Source organism: Pteropus vampyrus, unplaced genomic scaffold (genome assembly GCF_000151845.1).
Source record: "Pteropus vampyrus isolate Shadow unplaced genomic scaffold, Pvam_2.0 Scaffold70, whole genome shotgun sequence".
Classification (NCBI taxonomy): Eukaryota; Metazoa; Chordata; class Mammalia; order Chiroptera; family Pteropodidae; genus Pteropus; species Pteropus vampyrus.
Genome location: NW_011888851.1, coordinates 2471454 through 2479904, shown reverse-complemented (window position 1 = coordinate 2479904; position 8451 = coordinate 2471454).

Genomic DNA, 8451 nt, shown 5'->3' with positions numbered 1-8451 from the left:
GGATTTATATGAAATTATAACCTTCTCACAAAGTAGAAATTAACTTTTTTTCCTTGTGTCTGATGAGGAAACTAAAGTTTCGAGAAGGTAGTCAACTTATCCTTTGCCATTTAACTAGTAAGTGTGAAAGCTAGAATTCTAACCCATGTGCGAATGACAATAAAGCTGTGGTGATACCTGGATGCCACACTGCATTCAAGATTAAGGACTATTAATTATAAATACCCTAAATACTCAATATGTTTTTGTAAAAGTTAAACCTCAAAACTGGATATATTGTGTATCATTAGCAATAGTCTACTGTGTCTTTAAGACATTTTTGAGTTCTTTGTTAATAATTTTAATCATGATATTAATAGCATGTATTTATTTAGGACTTTCTCTGTCCCAGGTACTGTGCTATCAGTATTATCTTCTTTATCTTTATAAAAACTCTATGAGATGAATACTATGATTATCTTCATCCTATAGAAGAAAATACTGAGATTAAAGAGGTCAATTAGCTCAACTAACTGTAGAGTGGCGTAGGACAGAGAGCTGGAGTCATACTCATCAGCACCATGTTAACTGGCCTTCCATGCATCAACGGTGATCATGCAGCTTTCCACTTGTTTCTAGAATTTGAGCAGATGTTATCTGCAGATTTTGGCAGAGTCAATGCTGATGATTCTGCAACTTCTTGTCACAATACCAAGAACTAATTATACCTCTTCCTTAGGGCCATTTCAATGGCACTGACAAGTTGAAGACAGCAGGATTATGGATAATTTACCACAGTAATGGACTATATATACTGGATGTGGTGCATTGCACGAGGAGTAATTCATTGGCAAACAGAAAAGATGTGGGAATCATGGACTCTTTTCTCAAGCAGTTTAGTGAGAAAATCATGTAAATGTGGAAGGCCTAGTGAATAATTAAATTCTGAGAACTTAATTTCAAAGGAACATAGTACTGGTTTAATGTGTAAAGGTCTACTGAGTGCAAAAACACAATACTCCAGGAGCTGGCACATGAGTTTTGATCAGGTGTCTGAAAATTGTAAGATACAGATTATTAGAGACGGAAGAAAAGTTGGAGAGGAAGCCAAGCGTAAATAAGAGCACAGATGCAGGATGTAGCAACTTGGTTGGCAAGCAATGGGCATGACTAGAACCGGAATCTGTGATGGGAAGCCAGGAAAAGGAAGAGAGCAGGTTTTTGGACAAGTTGGCATGACCTCAGAGTGCTCAGGGGAACTCTGTTCTTTAAATGACCCCAGGAATTGTTTGGGTGATCTTTTTTTGTCACTGTCTCTTTGTGTCACTCCTCAGCCTTTCTTTATGTGTTCTAAAACACAACATTTTCCTTCTCTTGTCTCATACCACTGGCTTATATTTAATCGACAGCCTTCATTGCCAACCACTAAATAATTATCTTCTAGGTATGCCTTCCCAGGTTCAAAGGAGCCTAGGCACAAAAATCGCTATACTTCTCAGGGAAATATCATGTATTATCAGCTAGACAATGTTCATTGGCACTTAAGCAGTCAACCAGCTTTCACTGAGTTCCTTGATGTGTAGGGTCTGGATATGGGCACTGCTCCTAAAATTGAAGTGTTTTATAAAAAGCACTCACGGTGATTCAGAAATTTTTTTTTTTCCGTATAAAAAGAACAGAGTGAAATCTTTGAGCTTTGTTAAAAATGATAGAACTTGGAACTTTTTAGACAGACAGTGAATGTGGGTGGTAAGTAGGTTTTCAATGGTATTTGATTCATCAAATTTATTTTGCAATTATTCTGAGTTATTATTTTTGTCTTTAAAAGTAGAATATTTGGAATGAGAGAACACTTCCTTTATTTTTCATAATGTTTTCAGTTTCCTGAAAATAGAAATAATGAAGAAGAGCAAAGAACAAATGACAATGCTTTGGATAATTCAAGGCACGACTACTTTATAATGCCAAAGCAGCTGAATATATCTGCCCTCATGATGTGTGTGTGTGGGGGGTGGCGCGGGGGGGGGGGCATTCAGCCCAGCAAGCATGGGTATCATTTTCATATTCAAATCTAGCTGTAGAAACTATCATTAAAGCAGATAATTCACTCCAAAACTTTCCCCAACCTTAATCACTGGCCTAATATTAGTTTTGTGCAGTGATTAAGAGCAAGGCTTCTGCTTGGGTTTATCTTAACTCTGGTACTCACTAACATGTCTCAGAGGGTCATTATGAAGATTAAATGAATCAATATCCATAAAAGCTGCATAATGTAAGTATTATATACTTGTTAGGTAAGAGTAATAATTAAAATAAAAATAGAGTAAAATGACCTTGGTACTCAGCTTTGTAATTATAATAATATTAACACTGTCTTTGTAGTAAGAAGGCTGATATTTTTTTAGATGAAAGCTATAATCTGTCAAGCATCGTGCCGATATTACATTTCATTTAGTCCTCACAAGGAAGCTATGCATGAGTTGGTGTCATTACTGTTACCCTTAATCTTGCCGTTGGGTCAAGTGATTTGCCTAAGGTCTTAAAGGAGGGAGTGATAGGTAGAGCAGAATATGAAACAAGGCAGTGTGATGTCAGAACTTTTCCCTTTAGTCACTTTGTTGCACTGTCTTTGTATAATTGTTCCTAATTGTGAAGCTAGTTCTCACAATCCAATTAATCATCCTGCAAACTTTCTCTAGTCTCTGTTGTTCTGAGAACTCAGCACAATAAACTCCTTCTACAAGGTGCTCATTTACTTTCAATGGGCTGAGATGACTTCGATGGACTTTTGCTGGAAATCACATTCCAAAGACGTCCAATAATTTTACCTTTATCTAGAGGTTCACGTTAAATATGTATTGTACTGATGTAATGTTCTAAAACTTTTACAAACTGCCCTATGTGGAAGGTCCCATTGTTCTCACTTTATAGTTGAAAACCTGAGGCTCAGAAAAACTAAATAACTTTCTGAAAGTCTGGTAATTAGTATATATCAGAAATCACTTGACTTCTGGTCTAGTTCTTTGCATTAAAAATATGACTGAAGTAGAGCCAAGATATTTTTTTTGCTTACCGAGCATCATCTGGGGTGTCTGGATTGCCCTCACATCATAGCAACAATTAATTATAAAGATGAACTTTAAATCGATAATCTCCTGGGTTTGTTTAAAATAGAAAAGGCCATGCTTAGCTTTTATTTTGCTGTGCATCTTTGACCAAGGGAGAAATGCTTTAACTGCAAGAGCTCTAACTATATCTCTGTGAAATTTACATGCATGAGATGAAATGACCTTTGAGTTCATGTTTTTGGACTATGTTTCCCTTCTACTCGCAGGGAGATGAAACCGACAGCTGTTTCCTGGGGGTAAGGTTAAGATGTAGGTAGTATGCAGCCCCTTCCAACCACTGGAGAATAGTTCTACAATTGGACGGAAAGACCCTCAGCCTTCTGTTCCACCGGTGGCTTCTCAATGATCTGTTTGCACATTCTTTTCCTGCTTGGTAATTAGCACCAGCTGTCTCAACTTAAAAGGAAGGAATCCCTTTGAAATCCTCCCTATCCTCCATGAAATGCGCTACTGAAACGTGCTAATTAGTAACTGGACTTAGGACAACACAGACATGTGTTTCCTGTGAGTGCTGTAGAAGGAAGAGGAGGAGGAATACGAACATCTGTTTAGCTGCATATGTGTGTATGCTTTTCTAATTTTCAAATGACAATTTTAATGAAAATCTATCTGCCCAAATGTGATCAGAGCCAGTAGCTAAGGTCTGGGCCCCCATGCAGTGAGTTTTCTCCCTTCCTTTGTAGTCCTGGCTTAAGCTTGTCAGTATTCCCTTTGCAGAGAGCAGGGCCAGTGCAGCATTCCCCCTCGGCCTCAGCAAATCAACTTCTTTGCCCTCGCTTTTCACCATAGTATCGGTAATCATGGAACTCCAGGGAAATACAAAATAACTCCTCTTCCTTTTGGGGACCACTGTCCCAGAATAAACTGATAGCCCAGTGGGTCTGTACAATTAGCTCACTTAGAATTTGAGGAGAGAGTGTAAAAACAACATATTGTTATGTTAGGTGCACTGTGCTAAAAGATAGGCCACTGGTTTGCCAGTTTAAATTACGATTATGTGAAAATCTGTGTCTTTGCAAATAATTCTAAGCAGCAAGTTCCAGGGCTTCAAACTAACTTAAAGGTCTCGGGGAAAGAGCTGCTCATGTCATAAAAGAAAAGCTGGTTGATTTTATGAGAGCATTTGGGGATTTATTAACAGGATGAAGGGAGCTCACAGGAGGCTTGGGAATAGAGTGGGCAGCATTTCTCACCTCAAACGTCATTCTCCTGGAGCAGTAGCTGCCATCACAGCACTGTTTCTTAACACCCTGGAGGCTGCTGCTGCTGCAGTAATCGACACCCCAATTGTTCTCATAGTCTCACCTCACTGGCACACAGTTTAAAGTCTTGGAGTGAGTGTTTGATAGGCTGAGCTTGGGTCACATCACTACCACCTAGCTGTAAGGGGGGATGGGGACAGTAATCAAAAGATCTGAGCTTTCAATGGGAAGTTGAGTTGGACTTTGTTGTTGTTTTTCTCAAAATCACATAGGGTAGTGAAGGGATAATTCCCCATGAAGAAGTCAGGTGATTCTTAGCAGCAAAATTTGATAAATATCTACTACAGGGACTTACTGAAAGGGGATTCTGTTTGTCCGATGTCCATCAATTATGGTTAGATGTAGTCATGTGTAGTCAATGCTATGAGATGCCTGCCTTGTAGATATGACTGTCCAGTCCAACTGGCCTTGCTCTGGGAAGTCAACCAATAACTGAGAGTCTTCTGCTACTCCAGAGGGGGTTACAAGACTCGGAGGTGAAACAAGCTTCATTCCAAACACACGTGTCTCTTGTGTACTAGATCTAAGTTAGCTCTTTGATTACGTATGTAGCACTGACCCATTCATTTTCAGATGTCCTGTTCCTCAGGTCTGTGGGCTCTTGGGCTTGGGCTTAGCTGCCTCGTTCCCTGGGTCTGTTATTTCAAGTTCTTTCCAGCTGAGTAGGCCAGATAAGAACATAAGAATTCTATTTTTTTCTCCCAGATGTTTGCTCTTCTAACTGCACTAAGCTTTGTTATTTGGACTCCTACAGCTATAACAAATATTGCCACTCTTTTTCTTTCCTGCTTCTGGATAGAGGCAAAGGGAAGAAGAGAGAATAAAAATATCACTGTATGTTTCTTTTGGGGACAGAGCTGATTGACATATGTGATGTGAGCTCTCCAAACCCAGTGCTGGCTTACTCTCCAGCTTAAAAATCCTTAATGATCTCTGCTGCCTTCAGAATTAAGTTCAGATCACTAGGGAGTCAAGCACTTTCCTGAATCCTTTGCCTCATATTCTTCGTGGAGCTACTTTTAGTTTCCCAAGCAAGCTGCGCTTTCTCATATCTTTATTCTTCACACACAGCAGGTCCACCTCTAATAGTTGTAGGGCCCAGGGCTTGAGAAAAAATCGGAGCCAAAGGCCATACTTCTAAATTCTTAAAATGTATACATTAAGCTAACACATTGTTATGTAAAATTTGTTCTATTTTTCTCTTGTGACAAAGATATCTTCATAACTCTCTAAAAACCTATGTATAGATTTTAACATTTCTGATTCTTCCGAATTCCATATTACGATGTCACAGCATAGGGAGCACTCCTAGCACCCAGCCTACTTGCCTTCTCTTCCCAACCATTGATCTGTCCTGCATGACATGTGAGTGTATGGACACCCCAGGTTGCATATCCAGGCACTAATCCACACCCCCTACAAATGGCCATTGCCTGACGGCAAGCACACAAGCATCTTGAAGCCACAGGGTCCTGGCGCCACTGGGGCAAGGTGGTACTGGTTTCCAGAGCATGGCCTAGAATGGAAGAAGTGGGAATGGGCTCTCAGTGGTCATGACCCTTGGCACTACAGAATCCACACTCATGAGAAGAGGCACTAGAGCAGAGGTCCTATTTCTCATTTTAAGGATGGTGCTGTCACACATTTTCCCGTCTGTACAGGATGCCCTTCTTCCTACATTACCTAATTAACTCATATTCATCTTTTAAATATCATCTCATATTCTACTTCCTTCCTCCAAGAAGTATTCTTAATTCTCTCAGGCTATGTTATGTGTTTCTTTTAAATTAGCTATAACACTGTGTGACTCTGAGTAAGTGACTTAACCTCTCAGTACTTCAATTTACTTCTAAGACTGTCATGAAGATGAAAAAGTCAATATATGTAGAATTTTAGAACAGTGCTTGATTAGAAATAAATGTTGTAAACTATTGTAACTATTATGATATACTCACATAGTAGACTGTATTTACTCCTACAGAAATATTCCACATTATTTTGTCATTATATGTTTTCACTATTATCTTCCAACAGATACTGTACTTCTTGCAAGCAAGGTCTTAATTTTGTTTAATTTTGTATTCCTAACACAAAACCCAGTATATATATAATATAGCATGTGCTCTATAAATATAGAGTAAATGAGCTGCCTCAAGAGGAGTTGAAATTTACCACTGGAAATGTTCATGCTACAGCCTGTGACTATGTATAAGAAAAACCACTGAGAGGCTGAACTCAACTTTTCAGATCCTTCTGACTGTAGGCTCAGTACGAGGCACTAACCCTATATTTTGGTAAAGATTTGCAATCCAGAACATTACATTATGTAGTATTGTATTGGTCTTCATATGAGCCAAAGGGTCTGTCAAGCATTCTGCCAAGGGCTTTGAGACCACATGTTTCTCAGCATCTATGATCTGGGGAGCGCTGTCCCTGTTTTTGTTCTGTTTTGTTTTGTTTTCACCTGTTTATTCTGATGACTTTCAGATAAGCAGAGCTCTGGATATGTCAAGAGAAAGTCTTTAATGATGTTTGTTTGATTACAATTATGAAACTGCTTTGCAGAGTCTTCCCCATCATTTACTCAAGTGGTTGCTAAGTAATTTCCTAACCAGTCCCACAAATAGAATAAATGAGCCTGGCTGCTGGTTGGTCAGAAAACTGTTCTGTTCATCATTCACTCATTCATTCATTCATTTATTCATTCATTCATTTGAGGTCATCCTGAACTGCGATTGGATGTAGCAAGATTCTTCGCACAGAGCCCAAGAAACAAGAAATAAAGGAAAATAGAAAATCCTCCTAAGTGAATTCATTTTTCCTTTCTTTTAATGCTCTGTTTACTCATTTAGCTATTACATATAATGAAAGTAAAAATTTTTTAGTGCTTAAAGCACTGCAAATAGGATTTTTCAAAAATAATTAAAATAAAAACAAACTAAAAACAACATGAAATGTTCTTTCTCTCATCAAATAATTATAATTTATAATAAAATAATTATTTTTATTATAACAAATACCTATCTAGTGCTTGTAATGTGCAGGCACTGATTATCTTGTGTATATTAACTCTTTTGATTCTCACAATAGTCCTATGAGGTATAGACTTTTGTTATCCTTATTTTTACAAATGAGAGAACTGAGGCATAGAGAATTAGGAATTTAGACTAAGGTTCTAGAATAAGTGGCGAGGCCAGAATCCAAACCCAGTTTCTAGAGACTGGTCACTGCACAATTATGCTCTATGATGTAAAGAAATATTTAAAGTCATTTTTCAACTCGAGAGGCTCTTTGAGCTTGATTTTAAGAGAAAGAAATCTAAAGGGAATAATATTAAATAAACATTGTGGTACCTATTTTCATTTTATGCATGTTTAAATTTTTTTATTTTGGGGGCAGCTCAGTCTTCCTATGATGAAATAATAAATTGATGTTATGTAAGGCCAATCATGACATGAATTAGTGACTTTTCTTTAGTGGAATTATACCTCAACATATTGAGCAACTGAGATTTGGCCTCTTAGGATTTGAGACTGACCTCTCCAAAGAAGGTTTTTCTGAATGAAATGAAACTGAAGTTCAATGAAGTGCAAGGTGAGGTATGTTCTATGCTCCTGGAACTCATGGTACTCTGACATAGAGATCTTGTTTCCATGGCAACGAGTCAGGGCATTAACTGTTGCAAGGCTGACATAATGACAAAATTTTGATTCTGGGTTTGCTGTACATTCTTCCCTTCCTTGGATTTTCCACAACTTGGATATATTCTCTCTTGTATCCAGTCTTACCACAAGTTAATGATAACCAGTTGTCACAGGAGGAAAAAAAAATGTTCAGCATCCAGTGAATCTTTCTAGAACTTAGTAAAAGAAAAAGTACTTTTTTTCCCACTAATTCACTTGATCTTTCCAACGGGTGCCACAAGATTTTATGAGGCTTTTCTGTTACAAATTATGATTATCCTTATGTTTGGTTTGAGCATTGATAGTTCAATAAAAAATATAAATAAATAAAATAGTAAATTCTTATATCTTTCTCATTTGCACCTTTTGCTTAGGTCCATGCTGATAAAAAAAAAAAAA